This window comes from Schistocerca americana, chromosome 2, assembly GCF_021461395.2.
Source record: "Schistocerca americana isolate TAMUIC-IGC-003095 chromosome 2, iqSchAmer2.1, whole genome shotgun sequence".
In the NCBI taxonomy this organism is placed as follows: Eukaryota; Metazoa; Arthropoda; class Insecta; order Orthoptera; family Acrididae; genus Schistocerca; species Schistocerca americana.
Genome location: NC_060120.1, coordinates 47358213 through 47376357, shown reverse-complemented (window position 1 = coordinate 47376357; position 18145 = coordinate 47358213).

The following is an 18145-nucleotide window of genomic DNA, read 5'->3' as shown; positions in this document are numbered from 1 at the left end:
AAACAATGCTACGAGTGCGAAACATTACGTATGTATTACTTGAAGTCTCCTAAGTGAGCGCGTCGCTTGCAACAGATAGCGTAGCAGCAGAACAGTTACAGAATGGCGTCCGTAAGTGATGTACGTTACAAGCAACGTGCCGCCATTGAATTTTTCAGGGCAGAGAAAGGAACTGTGGGAAATATTCACAAACATTTACGCAAAGTCTGTGGAGCATCTGCTGTCGGCAAAAGTACAGTTCGTCGCTGGGCGTGGAGAGTGAGGTAATCAGAAGGCGGTTCGATGGAGCTCCACGAACCGCAGCGGTCGGGAAGACTATCCACGGCTGTTACACCTAACACGTTGTCACGAGCTGACGTTGTCTTTCGAGAGACCAGGCGCATCACGACTCGGCAGTTGGCGCTCCATGTGTCAAACAGCAACGGAAGTGTGAATGCTACTAGCTGCTCCCTTCGATATGTGCAAGATGGGTCCCGCGGTGTATAACGGTGGATCACAAATCGCAGAGAAAAAAAAACATTTTTTTGATTTGTTCCAACATTTTGAAGCTGAGGGGGAGGCCATCTTCTCCCGGATTGTGACAGGTGATGAAAGCTGCATTCAACATTTGGAGCCCGACACAAAAAGATAGTCGATGGAATGGTGCCATTCCCACTCCCCACAGAAGAAAAAGTTGAAAGCAAATGCTTCCAAGGGTAAGGTCAAGAGCACCGTGTTCTGGGGCTGTGAAGGCGTGATTCTCATTAATGTGATGCCAAGAGGCGGTACCATTTATTGAGAAGCGTAAGTCAACACATTAACAAAACTCAAGACGCGCTTCTGACGACAGTAACCCAGGAGATGTTTTCCTGTAACACGATAACGCTCGGCCGCACACAACTCTGAGGATTGCTGAACACATTGGAAAGCAGAGTTGGACAATGTTACCCCATCTAACCTACAGCCTTGATCTAGCTCCCTCGGACTTCCACTTGTTTGGGCCATAAAAGCTAACAATTCGTGGAAGAGGAGGTGATTCCCACAAAGAAGCACTGGCTCCACCACCAGGACGAGGACTGGCACCGAAAGGGCATACACGTCCTTGTTCCGTGCTGGAGAAAGGCCATAGAACGGGATGGAGATCATGTGGAATAATAGGATGCGCAGATAAAACACCATTCTTTCTGTTCCGGACTAAAGTCAAGCGGTGGCACGACGGGCAAAAATGTTAGAGCAGAGAGGGATGTGAGACGACGTCAGCCAATAGAACACTGACCGACTCCTCTCTAGGTCGACAACGAGAAAAATGGCTCTGAGCACTATGAGACTTAACATCTGTGGTCATCAGTCCCCTAGAACTTAGAACTAATTAAACCTAACTAACCTAAGGACATCACACACATACATGCCCGAGGCAGGATTCGAACCTGCGACCGTAGCGGTCACGCGGTTCCAGACTGAAGCGCCTTTAACCGCACGGCCGCACCGGCCGGCTACAACGAGACAGTAGCGCTATCTATACGAAGGCGCTGCGCCGCCTTGCCCTGACCCAGCTGAAGACTAGCCGTTCTCTGAACGCTACAGCAGTGACTTAGGAACAGTATAACTTCAAATGTATTAGGCATTATCTGTACTGATGAGATTTCTTATTTGTCTGTCGCCATTTGCTTGCGACCCATCATTGTAAGTTCCCAAAATTATGTACTGTGAATTATCTTCAAATGGTTCAAATGGCTCTGAGCACTATGAGACTTAACTTCTGAGGTCATCAGTCCCCTTGAACTTGGAACTACTTAAACCTAACTTACCTAAGGACATCACACACATCCATGCCCGAGGCAGGATTCGAACCTGCGACCGGAGCGGTCGCAGCATTTATTTACAACACTTTGTATATTGCTTGTATAGCAGCATACATTATTTATGCAGATGACCATCCTCAAACAAAAATGTGACTCATAGACGCATACTGTTGCTGTTGGCATCGCCTTCTGTCATCTTCATATCATAAAATCCTAATTGCTTGAGAAAATTTTACGTGTAATCAGATACCTACTGCATGATAGGGGGACCTCTAATTCTCGTTCCTGAACGAGTGGAGGCTTAGCCAAAACGAGATGCATCTGGACGGCACAAAATCGTTGTTGACTGTTTTGCATGTAAATCTCAGTCAATCAAAAGGAAGAGAAAACAAGACAGAATTGCAAGAAATGTAACGTACCAATGAGCCGTGGCGACTGGTGCTAGTTATGCTCCACTTGCGTCGCTGATATCGACACTCGTCTGGTCTTGTATCTCGGACTGTTCCGCCTTTGGTTTTCCGGCTTAGAGTGTGGCGGGGTCTCTCTCCCGTCGGCGTTCAACGAGGCAACGTGTTTTGAAGGCAGGTCCTCGCCTCTATCCGCTGTGCCTGGGCCTCGCCGTCCTCGCCGTTTTGCCACGCGCCGGGTGTATGGTGCTGATTAATCGACTAGAGATGGGTCGAACTCTTTCATTCCCGTGAACTACTTCATTCATTTCACTCTTTGCCGTGAAGCGTTCAAATGAAGTAGTTCATTCATGAAGTACGGAAGCCTGGCGAAGTTGCCCAGTTCGCCGCTCAGCCGCGGCTACGCTCGCTTCGCCTCGCTCGTACAATAAAGCTTCGTAATAGTTCGTAATTTTACCAACAGATGGCCGAACTATGCAGTAACGTGCACGCAACGTTTTACGCTCTTACAGCGTCTGAGCTAACTTAAAGTAATTATTCAGAAATTTTCCTGTAGATTTTATTTATGTTGAGAATAATAACCCTCCAGATTCAAAACGTTAGCTGTCACCTGTAGTCATTGGTACGATTTCAGGTAAAATCCCTCTTTCAGTATTATTAACAAACCTTTTATTTTCATGTTGGCTAGGCGTGCTCGCACAGCCAGCCTCTTCCTTTGTATCTGTAATATTCATTTGTCCGCAAGCGCTGCCAACGGTAGGCTACCGGTAGACGTGAAGTATAACCACAGAACACCAATATAGTATAACTGCACAAATAGTTAGGGGTAATGATGTCAGCACTGCAGAAAACAGCTGACGCTGCCTTCCTCTCGCCCCTCACCACCACAACCCCTCGCAAACCTATCGTTTCCCACAAACACCGCGCGATTCGTCGACAGGCAGTAGAGGGGGGACTGAAGTGAAGGGAGAATGAGTGACGTAGCGCTGATGTAATGGGTGAGGTTGAGGGGAAGAGAGTGAGTGAACTAGAAAAAAGTGTGGAGTGTGTTATCTGTGAAGAGTTTGAAGCACCAGTTCATTGAAACTGAGTGGTTAGTTCACACTTCAGTGGAGTGAAGCGTTGATTTGAACGCCTCATTCACGAGCTCCCCATCACTATAGTCGACGCCTTTGCGTGCGAAACGGTGGCGGGCCCGTCGCCTCATGTTGGACGTCTTCTCATCACGTAACTGGAAGCATGAAGCTGTGTATGATTCATATGCTGCTGTTAACCTGTGAAGATTTGTGAAACTTATGGTGGCATGTTGTATCTACCATAGATCAGTTAAGGAAGGTTCTGAATAAGAGAGCGTTATACGGAACTTATGGAGTCTAAGTCTTCGAAGTGTTGTTTCCGGGAAGCGGAGTCAAATTGTTTAAGCAAATGCAGAATGGAATAAAGTTTTACTTCTTGATTTAAAAGTTCCTTCCAGTGTTAATTTGATGTAGTATGTTAATTAGTGTGCTCTTCTCCCATATTTGCTTTTAGATTTTCTTTTAATATGAAGGGCAGAGATTTTGTTAAGTCAGTGTAATTTAAATTGTTCTTTTATCCGGTAAATGTCTCAGTTTGGTTTTCAGTTACGTTACAGATAGTCACGTAGTTAGTAAGCCTTGCACGGTCTTGAAAAAGGTGAGTCACGAGTTGAATTTGTCTGCAGCGTGAATTATTTGCTATTGCAGAAATGGTCTGATGTGTGGGGGAGGCTGAGATCGTATGTGTGTTCGACGTGTTTTCTGCCCTGGCTTGCATCCTGACCGTCTTCGAAATTGCTTGGCGGTTGCTTTCTACTCGTTCGTTCAGAGTACCACCGTGTTTAAGCCACGCTTCCATCCTTTAGTCTTCCATATTTTAGTTAAATATCCGACCTGTCCGCTGGGGCGGACGAGATCTTTTCATAAGTAACTCAAGGTGAATCATTAGCGTTGTGTAAAATTTTGTTACGTAAGCAATGAACTTGACAATGTGCTTATGGTGGTGACTGTCTGTGATTCTTTTGCAATCGGATGTAATTATTATCTTTCAAATACTGGTTGTTATATTAATTCATGATCTAATCACATAGTATTTCTAAGTTTGGTGGAGGACAAGCGTCCGAAATTTAAAGACTTGATCTTTGGTAACTCCATTTCTATCTTTTTTTTTTTTTTTTTAAAAAAAAGGGGGGGGGTAGACGTTTAAAGTCAGTTGTATATTTTCTTAAGAGGACAAAGGTCCGAATTAAAATTTTATATTGTTATTCCGATTCTGTAATTCTGGAATAATTGAATTTGTTCTTTAGTTGAAATTAAAATTATGTACCAACCTCAAGTTTATTCATCAGCAAAGATCCCTCTAGCTTCCTATATCATTTGAGTAGCTGTGGTTAAATTGCAATTTTGGTTTCTCTATCACGTAATTTGAGCAGTAACACAACTCAACTGGTGACAGAAGTAATAAAAGGTGGGGGGGGGGGGGGTCCTTTCCTACCCTTAGTGTTGGTCAAAACTTGTGATAGTAGTGTCTGGTACATTTAGTTAATACGTTTTGCTGTTTTAGGAAGTTTCCCAGCATGAGTGGACGGACCTGCCCTGGAATTACATATTTGCGCCGCGAGCATTTAATTTACGAGCTGCGAGTACGCGGTTTGCCCGTGAAGGCCAATGTTGACGAGTTGGCGGCGCGGCTCCGGGCCGTGGAGAATATTCCGGTCTCCCTTCCTGTTGATTACCTTGCTGATGTGGGTGAGTGGCTTGCACGCATAAAGTGTGGGTGGACGATATTGGCCGTACACCCGCCATTTTAAGATCTCTTGTTACGCAGAGGCCAATTTGCCGCGCGCAGGCTCACCTAAATCACTGTAATAACTATTTAACGGATTTATCGACTGCCCATCTCAGTGACGCAATTCAGGAACTTCGAAATCAAATTGTTTGTGACGTTCGGGATTTGCAAGCTTCTACATTCGCGCTTGCTTTGGGTGAGAGAGGTTTGGCAGACGAGTCCGTGGTAGAGAGTAAGAATAAAGGTGTGGGGGTGCAATGTACAGCTGTGTATTCTGATCGTGTTTTGAAACTGCAGAGTCCTATTGTAATATTGCTTGAGGGGAATTCAGAATTACGTATTGAAACCTTAGATCACAGTCAGGAGTTGTTGTGGTTGATAGTCCGGTTTCATGTTCACGCTGATGCGTTGGAGGTCGAGCATTGCGTAATTTGGTGTATATTGTATCGATGGCTCGAGGCTGCTTTGGTAAGATCTTAGCGGAGGAGTTGCAGAACCAAGGAACATTGGTTGAACTTCGCCGGAAAATTTTAGGGAGAGAGCTCTCGCATCCAATACGGGCACAGTTGGAGCGTGATTTCTATTAGAGGGCACAAGCAGATGACGAGACGCTAGCTCAATATTTTGATTGAGTGCGTACTGCAGTTGTTGCTCTTGACATGTCGCTATCAGAAATAGATAATATTGGACACCTGCTTGAGGGGATGCGTCCTCAAGATTGTTCGCGTTTAACTTTTGCGCAGCGTCCGACTTCATTGGCTCAGTTCCAGCTGGTAATTAATTACGTAGAAAAGGTCTCCCTACTTCATGATCAACGTCCTCAATACCAAATTAAACAACCTTGCGTGGTAAATTCTTGTGGTGATACGTAAAGGGGGTCCTATAGTCTTCGGGTGTTACGATGTTATCGTTGCCAAGCTACCGATCACTTAGTGCGGCAGTGTCCCGCTTCCAGGAGCCCTAGGCCGAATAGCTGACGCCAGAGGCGAGGTGAGGGGAGCAAAGATCGTAACTGACCTTTGAATTCTAAGGCGATTGAGGGTGTGAGTCGTTCTCCCTTGCCATATGTTTGTGCTAGGATTGGAGATGAGCCGATTTGTGCTTTAGTTGATTCCGGTAGTTCAGTATCTCTAATTGACCAGATATGGTATCTAGAATTCTGACATTTGTGTAAATTTTACTTACCACTCCCTCCTGAGCAAATATATCGGGTTACAGACGGCCGCGAGTTGCCTTTGACAGGCGAGATGCTGGGTTATTTGCGCATTAATGGGTTTTCCTGGCCACATAACATCTTCATTGCTAGTAATTTTAAGATTACCGTGATATTGGGCTGCGATTTTGCGCTACGTACTGGGTTGGTTATTGATTATACTGCCAGTGTTTACCACTTTATAATTTGCTCCTGATTGTCATGTCGCTTTGTTCGTGTAATCGGTCAAGGGGGACCAGTGTCGACTATTTCGGTACTGTGCAGGTGGAGATGGGTCTGGGTCATCTTTGCACCGAGCAAGTGCGGGGTTAGAGACAGGTCCTTGAGCGGTACCCGGAGGTGTTGTCGGAGCGGTTAGGCGAGACGAAACCGTTGGAGTACGAGAGTATCTTGACTGACAGTGTTCCTGTTCGCCAGGCGCCGTATGGGTTATCACCTCCGAAGATGAGAATATTAAAGCAAAAATTTATTAAATGCTTCAGGAAGGGATGATTAGGCCATCCACCTCGCCGTACGCTGCACCCGTTTTCTTGTTTCCGAAAGAACAAGGCAAACATTTTCGTTTTGTTATAGACTACCGTCGTCTTAACAAGAAAGTAGTCCTGGAATCTATGCCACTTCCTAATTTATACAACTGTTTCACCTTGTTTTCTGGCGCGAACGTGTTTACCATCTTCGATTTAAACCAGGCGTATTACCAGATTCCCTTATTGGTAATATCTACATCTACATCTACATTTATACTCCGCAAGCCACCCAACGGTGTGTGGCGGAGGGCACTTTACGTGCCACTGTCATTACCTCCCTTTCCTGTTCCAGTCGCGTATGGTTCGCGGGAAGAAAGACTGTCTGAAAGCGTCTGTGCGCGCTCTAATCTCTCTAATTTTACATTCGTGATCTCCTCGGGAGGTATAAGTAGGGGGAAGCAATATATTCGATACCTCATCCAGAAACGCACCCTCTCGAAACCTGGCGAGCAAGCTACACCGCGATGCAGAGCGCCTCTCTTGCAGAGTCTGCCACTTGAGTTTATTAAACATCTCCGTAACGCTATAACGGTTACCAAATAACCCTGTGACGAAACGCGCCGCTCTTCTTTGGATCTTCTCTATCTCCTCCGTCAAACCGATCTGGTACGGATCCCACACTGATGAGCAATACTCAAGTATAGGTCGAACGAGTGTTTTGTAAGCCACCTCCTTTGTTGATGGACTACATTTTCTAACCACTCTCCCAATGAATCTCAACCTGGTACCCGCCTTACCAACAATTAATTTTATATGATCATTCCACTTCAAATCGTTCCGCACGCATACTCCCAGATATTTTACAGAAGTAACTGCTACCAGTGTTTGTTCCGCTATCATATAATCATACAATAAAGGATCCTTCTTTCTATGTATTCGCAATACATTACATTTGTCACGGCATTTTGCACCGACTGGAAACTTTTCGAATTCAATCGAGTTGCCTTTGGTTTGGCCACGGTTGCAGTTCTATTATCTCATTTACTAGATGCCGTTCTGGGCGATTTGAAATTTGTCTGCGTGTACAATTACCTTGACGATGTAGTGGTTTACAGGCGAACCGTAGAGGTTCACATAGGTCATGTGGATGAAGTTTTTGCCTACTTGCATTCGGCATGGCTGACCGTCAAACCCTCATAGATTAACCTTTGTAGGCCGCAGATTTCGTTTTTGGGACACTTGGTCTTACCTAAGGGGGTCAGCACTGATGCGCGAGTTCCCCCCTCCACGGAGTAAGAAGGAAATGGCCCGTTTTGTGGGAATGGTGAATTTCTTTCGCTAGTTCATGCCGAATTTTGCCCAATGAGCCGTTCCCCTCAACGACCTTCGTAAGGAGGATAGGGAGTTCGTTTGAGGTGAGGCCCAGCAAATTGCCTTCCAAGAACTAAAGGCTGCCATTTCTAATCCACCCTTCCACCCTTATTGGCTGTGCCGAATTTCGATAAGAACTGGGTCGTACAAAATGACGCTTCCAATGCGGGTAATGTAGCCGTGTTATTCCAGGAGGAGGGAGAAAGGAGGCCCTTAGCCTACACGTCACGCCGCTTATCTGGTCCCGAGTCTAATTATTCTGTTTATGAACTGGAGGCCCTGGCCATTATACTTGGCTTAGAGAAGTTCAGCTTTCATCTTGAGCATAAGTACTTTCTCCTGGAGACAGATAACCAGGCTGGGTTCTGGCTAGACCACGAAAAACCGTTCGAAGAAGTACGTAACTCAAGGTGAACCTTCAGTGTTGCGTAAATCTTGGTTATGTAAGCAATGAACTTGATAGTGTGCTTATTGTGGTGACAGTTTGAGATCCTTTTGCAATCGGATCTAATTATTATCTTTAAAATACTGTTTGTTATATTAAGTCATGATCTAATCACATGTGTTTTCTACGTTTGGTGCGGGACAAGTGTCCGCAATTTAAAGACTTGATCTTTGGTAATACCTTTTCTATTTTTTTTTAAAAAAAAGGGTGGGGGGCAGACGGCTTAATTCAGTTGTATATTTTCTTAAAGAGGACAAAGTCCGAAATAAATTTTTAGTTTGTTATTCTGATTCTGCAATTCTGTAATAATATTAGTTCTTTAGTTCAACTAAAAATTATGTACCAGCCGCAAGTTTGTCCATCAGCAAAGATCCCTAGCTTCCTATCTGATTTGAGTAGCTGTGGTTAAATTGTAATTTTGGTTACTGTAGCTCGTAACTTGAGCAGTAACACAGATCAACCAATATGCGAGAAGCACTGCATTACGAGTACAGTCTGTGGACTTTGTGAATAAATGAATATTCTGAATTCGTCTTTCCACTGTAACGAACAGAAAAATTTTTCGGCTTTATTATATTACATGGATTACTAACACAATTAGTAAACAACTGTTATACATTGCACATGTTTGACTATCTTTTGAATTATTACTCGGATGCCCAGTAAATACTGAAGTGTCCGATATATAAAATGAAGCATTACTTTAACATTAAAAATTTTTTTTTGGAGATATGTGGTTACCTGGGTATCCCGAATATAGAGTAGATAGTGCATTATATTCCTTTCCATTTCAAATTCTCCTCATTGGAAATATTCAATTTCCTTTTGCTATGAGATTCATAAAAATTCACATGAGAAGTAACCTGAGGGTTGTATCCACTAGCGTCAATACAACTGATAAATTGGCAGTTTTGGATCCAAAGTTTACGTGACTAACCCAATGTGGATAGAAGGGATAGTCGTGCAAGTTCATTAGTAGATCCACGAAGTTCATTGTTTATAGCCCAGAATGGAACAGAAAATTCCCCCCAAACTATCTGTCGTGCCTCTTTTGCAAGTTCAGATAATGTATATAAAGTCTCTGTATGCAGCCTTTGTAGTTTCTTTCTGGGATATTCTAGTGAGTACATCGTGAAAATTGTCATGACCAGTTACACCGGGGTACGTACGACTTACCCCGGTTGGGGATTTCGTTGCAGACATATATCTGAAAGTGTGACTGCTGTTCATGTGATGTAGAAGAAAGCATCCAGTTATATTTCACTTTGAAAAAACAAGTGCGTAGAGAATTTATTCCAGTGTCACCAGCTACAGTTATACGCTTGTAAGACGATTCGAAACTAGAAAGAGCGGTTTCAAAGCACATCAACCTGCCTGATATAGAAGGGTTGTAGACGACATATCAGGTGCTTCCTACTAAGGGATTTGATCTCTAACAAGGTATATTCTACTTTTCAGTATTCGTTATTGTTGGATGTGTGTAGCACAGTAGGTGATAAATCAGAGCTTATTTAAGTCCCTGCTCCTACCCGATCATATTTAACATCTGTCGTGTCTTACAAAGAAGTAGCAGTCTAGATTTAATAAACTTGTGGGAATAGTTGCGATGAACAAGATCTCTGATGTATTACATGGATGTCTATATCTTGATATACAGGGTGTTTCAAAAATGACCGGTATATTTGAAACGGCAATAAAAACTAAACGAGCAGCGATACAATTACACCGTTAGTTGCAATATGCTTGGGACAACAGTACATTTTCAGGCAGACAAACTTTCGAAATTACAGTAGTTACAATTTTCAACAACAGATGGCGCTGCGGTCTGGGAAACTCTATAGTACGATATTTTCCACATATCCACCATGCGTAGCAATAATATGGCGTAGTCTCTGAATGAAATTACCCGAAACCTTTGACAACGTGTCTGGCGGAATGGCTTCACATGCAGATGAGATGTACTTCTTCAGCTGTTCAATTGTTTCTGGATTCTGGCGGTACACCTGGTCTTTCAAGTGTCCCCACAGAAAGAAGTCACAGGGGTTCATGTCTGGCGAATAGGGAGGCCAATCCATGCCGCCTCCTGTATGTTTCGGATAGCCCAAAGCAATCACACGATCATCGAAATATTCATTCAGGAAATTAAAGGCGTCGGCCGTGCGATGTGGCCGGGCACCATCTTGCATAAACCACGAGGTGTTCGCAGTGTCGTCTAAGGCAGTTTGTACCGCCACAAATTCACGAAGAATGTCCAGATAGCGTGATGCAGTAATCGTTTCGGATCTTCCTTTGGAAGAAATGGCTGCCCAGACCAGTACTTTTTGAGGATGCAGGGACGATGGGAATGCAACATGGGGCTTTTCGGTTCCCCATATGCGCCAGTTCTGTTTATTGACGAAGCCGTCCAGGTAAAAATAAGCTTCGTCAGTAAACCAAATGCTGCCCACATGCATATCGCCGTCATCAATCCTGTGCACTATATCGTTAGCGAATGTCTCTCGGGCAGCAATGGTAGCGGCGCTGAGGGGTTGCCGCGTTTGAATTTTGTATGGATACAGGTGTAAACTCTGGCGCATGAGACGATACATGGACGTTGGCGTCATTTGGACTGCAGCTGCAACACGGCGAACGGAAACCCGAGGCCGCTGTTGGATCACCTGCTGCACTAGCTGCGTGTTGCCCTCTGTGGTTGCCGTACGCGGTCGCCCTACCTTTCCAGCACGTTCATCCGCCACGTTCCCAGTCCGTTGAAATTTTTCAAACAGATCCTTTATTGTATCGCTTTTCGGTCCTTTGGTTACATTAAACCTCCGTTGAAAACTTCGTCTTGTTGCAACAACACTGTGTTCTAGGCGGTGGAATTCCAACACCAGAAAAATCCTCTGTTCTAAGGAATAAACCATGTTGTCTACAGCACACTTGCACGTTGTGAACAGCACACGCTTACAGCAGAAAGACGACGTACAGAATGGCGCACCCACAGACTCCGTTGTCCTCTATATCTTTCACATCACTTGCAGCGCCATCTGTTGTTGAAAATTGTAACTACTGTAATTTCGAAAGTTTGTCCGCCTGAAAATGTACTGTTGTCCCAAGCATATTGCAACAAACGGGGTATTTCTATCGCTGATCGTTTAGTTTTTATTGCCGTTTCAAATATACCGGTCATTTTTGAAACACCCTGTATATATAATCAAACACGTCGAGATGAGGTGGCAGCAATAGGACGTTTGCGTGTGCAACATGCAGATTGGTGCCTTAAGGCGCATAGCGTGTGAGAATGCCGCTGATCGACTCAGGGTCAGTGCTGATGAGAGAACAAAGCAAAAGGAAAAGCACTATGGTAGGGAAGTACGGTTTCCAGCAAGTGTAAGTGGCAGGGAGAAGGGAAGTTTCTTGTCCAAGAGTAGTAGAGTTTACAGCAGTTGTCGAACAGGCGGTCGGTGAGTCTCGCCATGCAGAGCTAGAATAGTGTGAGCACAATAGCGATGAAGCAAGATGTACAGAATGAAAATATAAATTGCTAAATGAAGGTGAAAGTAAGACTAAGCTGGTACAGTAATTGTTAAAGTAAAAACAATAAAAAATAGGAAATAGTAATGAATTAAAACAAAACACTCTCAGTTAAGTTATGGCTAAATATAATCGATAGCAACATAAACACAGAAACTAACGGTTGTAAGAGCTTATATGTTCTTAGGTCCTAAAGCACAGGCTTCCAAGCTCATTTGCTGTGCAAAGTGATCTTTTTCCATTTTCGGTCTTCACCATTATCCTGCCGTCATTAGGTCCATTGGTTTTGCAGCTCAAGCATCGAAAAGGCGCTGATCAAAATTTTCAATCACCCAGAGGTGAAATCCTCGCATATACCCAGATCTGAGTCGGTTGAGTCCCTTTTTTGCTCTGAAGATTTCAGATCTTTTTGTGTACGACACGGGCTTCACTGCTGCAGGTCTAGGTTTTGTAGGGCCTGGCATCCTACGCTCAACTCTATGCCGTGTGTCGTCATTTTGTGTCACTTGCAGACCTAGTTTTTGTGAGGAAAAATTCACCACTAATTTCCCTGTTTCTCGGAATTCTGAACCGTATAGTATTATGCCGTCTCTGATGAAGAAATTATTTACGTTTCATTGTTTCGTAAATGATTCTTTTCTGATGTTCTCCACAAGCAAACCCTTTAAGAAATATCGCTGTTGTTACCATGGATATCTCAACCCATTCAAAATGAATACCGAGTTGTGATACACTGAATACACTGAGTACATAGGAATTACCCTCGACTCACCTTTTTAAAGGACATTTCCTTACGTACTTATTTTACCTATGAATACTAAGAGTGCCCTTCTTTCGTTTGCGCCTCACGAATATTCCTTCACATTTTTTCTGTAAATTCTGAACTAATGAAGCTTCCTACGTTATAACAACCTTCATCATTAATCAAATGTCACTCAGCAATGAGCAGGAGATACAAGAACTTAATTTTGATGAAGAATTTGTAGTTATAAATGAACTCATAACAATTGCTGTTCCCGTTCTTATTGCCATATTAATTTCTCGTGGCCTCCAATTAATGGATATTAAACTGCTCCTAAATTATACGGCCATTTGAAAGTTCTCTTGACAGCCGTCAAATGAATTGAGTAAATGTCAGCCCAAAGTGATGACAGAGTAATTATGCACGTCAACGTTAGCGTGATTTATTACCGTAAACAGTACGACATTATGCAGCGATTGTCGAACTACGTGTATTAGCCCACGTTCTTTCAACCAGCTCAAGCTAAGAGTTATTAATTTCGTTGAAAATGTTAGATACTTTTTCCACCGGTGTTCTTGATATTGCAGTAAGCAGTGTGTGCAAATTTGACTTTAGGAATCAGAATTCCTACGTAACTCTTTTGGCCCTGACCGCTACCCCAGTGTGTGGCGTTTTCAAATTTAAATTGTTCAGTTAGTCGCCTATAACAACCCAGAACACTTTACACACAATTTACAGAGATCATAGTTCTGTGTGTTGCCGTTCTCTGAGCTTTCATTCAACAATGTCTGCCAAGTCTCATACGAACCGCGAGGTTTGACTCGAGCAATGGAGCTCAACCTAATGAAACTTCTCAGAGGGCTGTAATTACATTTCATAGGGCAGCTGATGCAAAAAATTCCGTGCTCTGTGGGGAGTATTAGCCATGGTTCAAAATGGTTCAAATGGCTCTGAGCACTATGGGACTTAACAGCTGTGGTCATCAGTCCCCTAGAACTTAGAACTACTTAAACCTAGGACATCACACACATCCATGCCCGAGGCAGGATTCGAACCTGCGACCGTAGCAGCCGCGCGGTTCCGGACTGCGCGCCTAGAACCGCGAGACCACCGGGCCGGCTATTAGCCATGAACCGATGCCATAGTCAGCAACAAAATTCATGTAATCCACCGCCTGTAATTTGCTTAATGCAAAACCAAAAATAATAATTAAGTGAGGACATAGCTGGAAGTACTATACCGTATAATACTGTCACAATCTCAGTAAATGTCGTGTGAGGAATGTGTCGGAACAATGTTTCCTGGAAGATAGCATGCTCTTACAGTACTGTTGACATGATATAATGCGTAAGGATGGTTTAAAGTGTATGATCAAATATTCGTCAAATTTCTTTGCAAAGATTTTTGACAGGGGTATTACGCTGTCATCATATTTTTCCTCAAAGTTCAAGATGACAGACAACAACAACTTGTTATACGCTGCCGTCAGTTTTACTAAAATTGCACAGTGTGTAAATTTGGAAGATAAGCGACGGAAAAAAGAAAACGTACTATGGTGGAGCCGTAGGTTTTACTTCGAGAAAATAAAACCATTCAGCAAAATTTGATAAAGCTGCATGCGGAGGACGTCAAGTCTTATATAAATTACACAAATTAGTTAATGGAAGAGAATTCATTTCAGTATTTCCTCAGTCCATACTCAGTTGACTGATGCTATATTGCAGAAGACAGGTTCGCGATAACAATATTTCTTGCTACAGGAGTAAGCTCCTCTGGTTTGCTACACGGCACTCGATTACCACAGAGCACATTAACCACAATAATTCCAGAAACATGCGAAGCGATTTATAAAACACTGAAGGGGAATATTCAAAGGCAAATAAATGCTTAGTGCGCTATATGGGAATTAAGAGCTATTTTTATTTTTGAATAATTTAGTTAATTGAATCAGTGCTCCAACGACTACAAAGTTAATAAAAAGTAAGGAACAGATGACGCACTTTTAACTTGCGGCATCCAGAGTTGAAAATTAGACAAACTAGAATGGGGAGCTAAGAAATAAAATATTTTGGAGTGTATCATCCTGTATTGCGGCTAGCTGAAAGGCAGGCTAGACGTTTCCAGGTGTAGAGGTGGGTGTCTGCAGCTGTAATTGTGGATTTCAAGTCGCCTACAACATATCCCACCTGCCCATGAGTATACGATTAATAACAGTGTGCCCCTTGCTCACTCCCCGAAACACTGTAGAAGCAAAGTTATTACAAAAAGAGTTGAAGGAACACACCAACTTAACTTTGCATCCCCGTTAACAAAAACACGACAGACGTTAAATAGCTGTAGTGATGCAAACGCCCCAAGCGGTTACATTTCACACTACAGTGAACAGAAGACGAACGACTTTTATGATAAACTCTACGGCGAGTCTCCAGATTTGATCATATTTATTAGACGAAACGCTAGATTTGAAGTTCCCCATTTCACTACCAAATTTCTTTGACATAAATATTTGAAATATCAAATTTGACAAAGAAATATGATAGTGTAATAACGGTCTAACAAGGGGAAGGCCTCTGACACGGCCAACCGATTCGGTTCAGATTTGGCAGGTCACTTGTGTACAACCTAAGACGAATTACTCTCTAGATAGCTTCCGTTTTTGAGAAAATCACCCCAAAACGTTATGACGAGTAATCGACTCAACATTGGCGGGAGCGATAGATAATTGTAAATAGAGCATTTTTCATCATCAGGTATAGGGTCCACAAATGCTTACTTTTTCAGAAATCGAGGAAAGAAACTTTTACAACTGCCGCTTATGTACCCACATGGTAAACCCATTTAGCCAACTGCACTGATAGCGCAACGGCCACGGTAAATGGCTGGGAAGGAACACATGTTCGAATCTCGAGGAAACGTAGTGGATGTTATTCTTCTTGTTTGTATTGTTCCATATGTCAGTTAATAGGGATAGGAGTGTTAATAAGGTAAGTAAATCAATTAGGAATGATGAAAAGGTAGGCAAATAATTTTCTCAAAACGCTTGGGATAGTAAACAACAAAAATGTTACTCCTGGTCTCTTTACAATGGCTCTTTCACTCACTGTTACGTGTCCTCACTCTTATTCGAACAATTAGATGAATGGTACTTCCTGGCAGATTAAAACTGTGTGCCGGACCGAGACTGTAACTCGGGACCCGTGCCTTTCACGGGCAAGTGCTCTAAGGTCCCGAGCTCGAGTCTCGATCGGGCATACATTTTTAATGTGCCAGGAAGTTTCATATCAGCTCACACTCCGCTGCAGAGTTAAAATCTCATAACTAGATGAATGGTATTTATCATATAAACATTCGAAACAAATATACTCGCGGCACCGAGAACATCTAACGAATGCAATCTTTCGACAGCTACACTGTTCCTCCCGAAGAGTCAGCGGGAAACAAACTTGGTTTACATTTAAAAATGTCTTTCTCGGGGAATTAATTTTGATGCGTGCCACGCATACGATGTCATTGCCTAAAAATCGTGAATAGTTATGGCATCCTTGCGGTTGAACAATTCCTGCTGGGTTTCCAGAAATATACTGCAATTCTGAAGCCTCGAAATAGAGTTTTTAACCTGGCGATACAAATGAACATCACACGGCTGGCACATAGGTGTTTTAGTGTCATACATTAGAGTATTAGTTCGGCCACTCCAGGAATCCTATATTAGACAAAACTTGTTATCAGCAACGTATGGTTTTAAAACATTTTCAAGAATTGTTATGTTAATCGCATCTGTGAATTTTCCGGATTTGGAGCAACGAGTCGGTTGAGCGATTGACCTTTTCTATAACCCGAGGACCAAATCTAACATTCGTTTCATGCAAACACAGGAAAACCTTGGGAAAACACTTCTCTAGACTTCTCTAGAGGCTGTGATGGCATATTGGGCCATGTACGAATCTGTTGGTCTTTTTTACTACCATCTGCGATAATGGTTCGGTTTTCTCCGTTATACGATAACGTGCATCGAATGTTCCCCCGATACTCTAACCCTGTTTGACCGGTGTCGCTCACGTACGCACGATTAAAATCTGTCATAAGTGACCCCGTTTGCTTGCTAAAGAGTGTCGCCAATAACTGTGTAACTTCTATATTTTCTACCTCCTTGAGGAGACGTATGTAGTAACGTGCCGTTGACGAATTTTATATTCCTATTTGAAATTCCTTGCCCAAGATAATGACGCAGCAAACGTAAAATCCTTGTTGGTCGTTTATAGAAGCGCTGCAGCTCCAGCATACTCCTGGAGTATTCTCTTTGTTACATTCTCGTTACGACGACCAGATTCATCAAATCTGTCGTATGTCCACTTATTTATCGCCTGGTATTTGTCGATCTTGTGCCTCCTATAACGATTTCATTTTCCCACAATTTTAGATCCTTCTCCCTTTTCAGGGCTGTTGTTGCTCCATTCGTTTGCAGTGATTGTAGGTTCCGATTTGGATTATTCCTGGCTAGCGCTACCGCCATTACTTTTGCTTCACGGTGTAGCGCCGTAGCTCGGACGTTTAGTAACCGGTTCGTAATACTCATCGGCAACAGACGAAGGACAGATGGCCTGCGGCGTGGACACATTTCCAAATGCTACCATCATTTTACGACTCACTACTCGTGATATCTTCCACTGAATCACCTACTGCTTCGCCTTCATGGTATAGTTCTTCAATATCTGCAAAAGTCATTTCGTTCGTCAGCTCCCAAAATCGATCGACGATGGCCGCTGCCATCAGTCTCGAATGCCGAGAAACAGAACTGTCTGCTTCCGGTAGTTCATTGATAATACATCTGTCTTGCAACACTTTTACAAACCAAATCACAGGGTCGGTAACTTCCCGCTTGCCGTCGTCTGTGACAGGCTCCAAACTATATATTACAGCGCCCTTTCCGGTTGACTTCTGTAAGATTCGTGCTAGACGCCCTCACTCCTCGAGGTTCACAATTATGACGTGACGAACAGGCAACCGGGACAACATCACTCTCCTCCCAGCGTCCATTCTGCCTGGCGCCTCTCTGTACGAAAGCGTCGCGCGGTTGACTGTCTGCGGTCCCTCGTGATGAATTCGCGGCCATCTTACTCGGAATTGTTTTCATGTGACAAGGATTAAAAGTTTAATTCTTCACTAATTCACGTGGCTTGGGAAATTAGTTTGCCTACGTTATTAATACTACAGTTCCGTGCTGAGTTACTAACCCTCCTATCCCTATGAATTCTGATCCAAAAAATTAGAATTTAAGAAATTGAAAACAGTAAAATTTCCTTAAGATTCGATTCTGGGTTCTCCGCTTCCCAGCTAGTTACCTTGGGCGTTACGCTATGTGTGCTCTTGTCGAAAACTGTTGACCATTTGGGTACATTAG